A 5,026-nucleotide genomic window follows, 5' to 3' on the forward strand; every position below is an offset into this window, starting at 1 on the left:
AACAATAGGAGGTACCCCATCAGAACCATAAGCCTTCCGAGGGTTTAGGCCAGCAAGGGCATGGAAAACATCGTTACGAAGAATTTTAATTGTAGACATGAAATAGTCAGAGGGAGGAGGAGAGGGAGGGACAAGCTCAGAATCGTCCAAGGTTGAATTGTGAGCAAAGATTTGAGAGAAGAGTTCAGCTTTAGAAACAGAAGAGATGGCAGTGGTGCCATCAGGATGAAACAAGAAGGGAAATATGAAGAAATTAAGTTATTTGAGATGTTTTAGGCTAGATGCCAGAAGTCTCGAGGGGAGTTTGAGTTTGAAAGATTTTGACATTTTCCATTTATGAAGGAGTGTTTAGCAAGTTGAAGAACAGACTTGGCATGATTCCGAGCAGAAATATAAAGTGCGAGAAATTTGGGAGATGGAAGACTCAAGTACCTTTTGTGGGCAACCTCTCTATCATGTATACCACGAGAACAGGCTGAGTTAAACCAAAGTATAGAAAGATTAGGATGAGATAAAGAATGAGGAATGTACGCCTCCATGCCAGACAATATCACCTCTGTTATGCATTCAGCACAAGGAGATGGGTCTCTGACACGGAAGCAGTAATCATTCCAGGGAAAATCACCATAATACCTCCTCAGGTCCCCCAGCTGACAGAGGCAAAACGCCAGAGGCACCTTCGCTTTGGGGGATCCTGTGAGGATTGGACAAATAGGACAAGATATACTACTTACTACCTCTACTATTACTGCTGTTACTACTACTACTACTATTATTACTACTACTACTACTACTACTACTACTACTACTACTACTACTACTACTACTACTACTACTACTATTACTACTGCTGCTGCTGCTGCTGCTGCTGCTGCTGCTGCTGCTGCTGCTGCTGCTGCTGCTGCTGCTGCTGCTGCTGCTGCTGCTGCTGCTGCTGCTGCTGCTGCTGCTGCTGCTGCTGCTGCTGCTGCTGCTGCTGCTGCTGCTGCTGCTGCTGCTGCTGCTGCTGCTGCTGCTGCTGCTGCTGCTGCTGCTGCTGCTGCTGCTGCTGCTGCTGCTGCTGCTGCTGCTGCTGCTGCTGCTGCTGCTGCTGCTGCTGCTGCTGCTGCTGCTGCTGCTGCTGCTGCTGCTGCTGCTGCTGCTGCTGCTGCTGCTGCTGCTGCTGCTGCTGCTGCTGCTGCTGCTGCTGCTGCTGCTGCTGCTGCTGCTGCTGCTGCTGCTGCTGCTGCTGCTGCTGCTGCTGCTGCTGCTGCTGCTGCTGCTGCTGCTGCTGCTGCTGCTGCTGCTGCTGCTGCTGCTGCTGCTGCTGCTGCTGCTGCTGCTGCTGCTGCTGCTGCTGCTGCTGCTGCTGCTGCTGCTGCTGCTGCTGCTGCTGCTGCTGCTGCTGCTGCTGCTGCTGCTGCTGCTGCTGCTGCTGCTGCTGCTGCTGCTGCTGCTGCTGCTGCTGCTGCTGCTGCTGCTGCTGCTGCTGCTGCTGCTGCTGCTGCTGCTGCTGCTGCTGTGCTGCTGCTGCTGCTGCTGCTGCTGCTGCTGCTGCTGCTGCTGCTGCTGCTGCTGCTGCTGCTGCTGCTGCTGCTGCTGCTGCTGCTGCTGCTGCTGCTGCTCCTGCTGCTGCTGCTGCTGCTGCTGCTACTACTGCTGCTGCTGCTGCTGCTGCTGCTGCTGCTGCTGCTGCTGCTGCTACTGCTGCTGCTGCTGCTGCTGCTGCTGCTGCTGCTGCTGCTGCTGCTGCTGCTGCTGCTGCTGCTGCTGCTGCTGCTGCTACTACTACTACTACTGCTACTACTACTACTGCTACTACTACTTCTTACTACTACTACTACTACTACTACTACTACTACTACTACTACTACTACTACTACAAATCATTAACACATGAGCCATTGTACAACTTGACAGTGTGGACACCGCTACGCCATGGAAGACAGTGCCACACAGGTGGGCGAGTTTAGCAAAGCCCGTAAGGCCTGTGAGTGTGTCCTTCTCTGCCTCCCTGCTGTACTGGATAGCAGTGTTGAGGTGAGGCCTGTGAGTGTCCTCTGCCTCCCTGCTGTATTGGATAGCAGTGTTGAGGTGAGGCCTGTGAGCGTGTCCTTCTCTGCCTCCCTGCTGTATACTGGATAGCAGTGTTGAGGTGAGGCCTGTGAGTGTGTCCTCTGCCTCCCTGCTGTACTGGATAGCAGTGTTGAGGTGAGGCCTCCCTGCCGTACTGGATAGCAGTGTTGAGGTGAGGCCTGTGAGCGTGTCCTCTGCCTCCCTGCTGTACTACTTGTGAGTGAGGCTGTGACTGGGGAAGTGTGCAGTACATGCCAGTATTACTGTCTTTACCAGCAGTACTGGTGGTGGTGGAAGGACAGGCAACGTGAGTGATAGTTATCGTGGAACAGATATCAGGCTGGCTGACGCAACGCCGCCCATGCACTGTTATCAAAGACGAGATAGCAGTCACCAGGCGGTGCGTGGTGCCCTTGCTTGTTTGTCCTCAAGCCTTCCATACCAACCACCACCACCACCACCACCACCACCAACACCACCACCACCACCGCCGATATGACCACTCAGGAGTACACTCACACTTTTGACCTCATGCATGCATACACTATCTATCCATTTCCTCACTTCACCTGCTGGGTGGACATACTGGAGACGTCCACTGCTGAGGTGAAGGCGTTCCACAACACCGCGGTGTCGTGGGAGAAGACGCGCTGACACCTCACTGAATGGCACCTCGGCACCTCGAGGAGGGTGTCGGACACTACCGCTCTCGTAGTACGTTCACTCCTCCTCCAGGGTATCCGTAGAGCCGTGAGGTGAGGTATTTGCTGTACCTGGACTTTGTGCAGCACAGTAAGGGCCCCAACACGCCTTCGGTGCTCCAAGCTGTCCAGCACGTTGATAGGGTGAGGGTGTGGATGGTGTCGCTGCTGTCTCTGTTGCAACTGCTGCTCCTGATGCCGCTGCCGCTGTAGCTCAGCTTGGGGCTGCTATCCCAGGCCGCCGACAACGTGAAGGAGGCGGTCGGCTCGCCGCTGCACCTTGTCCAGCAGGGAGAGGTGGGACTGGGCACTGCACATCCAGCTGAGGGGGCTGTATTCCATGATGGGCCTCACCTGCGCTTTGTACAGCGTCATGACACCCTTGGCGTCAGTAGGTGTCTCACTCGACGTAGGAATGTCACTCTCAGGGATGCCTTGCGTGCCACGCTCTCCAGGTGGCGGTCGAAGCTGAATTTGGAGTCTACCTCCACCCCCAGGATGTTGATGAAGTCCTTAATGACAAGGGTGTCTTCTCCTAACTTCAGCTGGCTTTCAGTCAGCCTGACGTCCTCCCGTGAACGTGAGATGACCACGGCCTGGGTCTTTTCGGCAGCAAACTTGACTTGCCACTGTTTACCCCAGGCCATGATGTCACCAAGGTGGCGGTTGGTGACATCAATCACGTTCACTGCCTCCTCTCTACCGAAGCTGTGCGAGAGTGGCATCGTCCGCGTATGCCGACACAGGCGAGAGGCTCTGAAGGAGGTCGTTGAAATATACGTTCCACAGGATGGGGCCAAGGATCGAGCCCTGTGGAACGGAGGCCTCCACTGGGTGTGTGGTTGACGTGCACCCGCCCAACACTACTCTCAGACTCCGGCCTTGTAGGTAGCTGGAGAACAGCTCTAGCAGTTGTCCTGTGATGCCGAACTGTTCGAGCTTGGCCAGGAGTCCTTTGTGCCAAACTCTGTCAAAAGCCCCAGCAATGTCAAGGGCAATGACGAGGGTGGGGCGGCCGGCGTCGAGGGCGTCATGCCAGGCTTGTGTGAGGAGGAGAAGCATGTCGGAGGCGGAACGTCTCTTTCTAAATCCATATTGGCGTGGAGAGATGAGGTGACGCTCCTCTGGGTGACAGGTCAGCTGCTCAGCTATTATCTCTCCAAGATCTTGCTGACAGCTGACAGGAGAGAGATGGGGCGGTAGTTTGCTGGGTCACCTTTATCCTTTTTTTTTGTGTACAGGAGTGACCCGAGCCTCCTTCCATGCAGCTGGCCAGGTGATGGTTTGTAGGCAATGGCGGAAGATGTGTGTGAGGGGCTTTGTTAGCTCCTCCGCACAGTGCTTCAGCAGGAAGGGCGATACGTCGTCAGGGCCGGGCGCCTTCCTGGTGTCGGTGCTACGAAGGAGCTTTGCCACGGCGGCTTCGCTGAGCTGTAGGCGGTCCAAAGTTACGTCACACAGGCGGGTTAGTTGTGGAGGCTGACAGTCAGGCTCATCAGTCGTCATTCTCCTGCTGAAGTGTGCTGCCATGAGTTCAGCCTTGTCTAGGTTGGCAACTGGCCTTGTACTTCGCATCAGCAGCTTGTCGCCACCTGTAGCAGAACCACGGCTGGTCTCGTGGATCGACTCTATATGTCCTGCAAGGGACGTGCCTGGCTTGGGTTGATATGATAAGGGAGATGAGGGTTGCCACGTTGTGGTTTACGTCATCTGTGAACATGGCTTCCCAGTTGGTGGAGGTTAACTCTGCCCTGAGCCCCCGCCAGTTAGCCTTCTCCTATAGCCAGATGGTGCGCTGGCTTCCTTCCTCACTTGCAGGGTTAAGACCAACTTCACAGAGGACCGTGTTGTAGTCAGAGCTACCAACCTTATCAAGTTGGTAACACTGCACAGAGTCTGCCGGCAGATCGGTCAGGACAGGGTCGAGGTAGGCACCTCGCACGTGCGTGGAAAAGGTCACGTGGTTGGTGAGCCTGTGGACCGTTATAGGTGTGTAGGTTCGTTCACCAAGTGCTGGTTTAAGTCCCCCACAATAATGGTATTCTGACAGTTGTGGGTGGCCATGATTGTGTGTAGTTGGTCCGTAAGGAAGGAGAATGGGGTGCCATGTTGCCATTGGGGGCGGTACAGAGGGGAGAGCAGCACAGCAGTCCTGTCAGCGAGGAGAAGACGGAAAAATAGCATCTCCATCTCCTCAGGGACTGTGACGGGCAATAGCTGCAGCTGTAGACCTACGCGGTGGCACAAAGCTATACCACCACCTTGCCCGG

At 55.1% G+C, this 5,026-nt stretch overlaps 1 pseudogene; it reads right to left on the reverse strand.

The window, feature by feature from the left end:
• Window positions 1-844: 844 nt before the first annotated feature.
• Window positions 845-1,759, reverse strand: LOC123504461 (annotated as a pseudogene).
• Window positions 1,760-5,026: the final 3,267 nt, after the last annotated feature.

Source organism: Portunus trituberculatus, chromosome 2 (genome assembly GCF_017591435.1).
Source record: "Portunus trituberculatus isolate SZX2019 chromosome 2, ASM1759143v1, whole genome shotgun sequence".
Lineage (NCBI taxonomy): Eukaryota > Metazoa > Arthropoda > Malacostraca > Decapoda > Portunidae > Portunus > Portunus trituberculatus.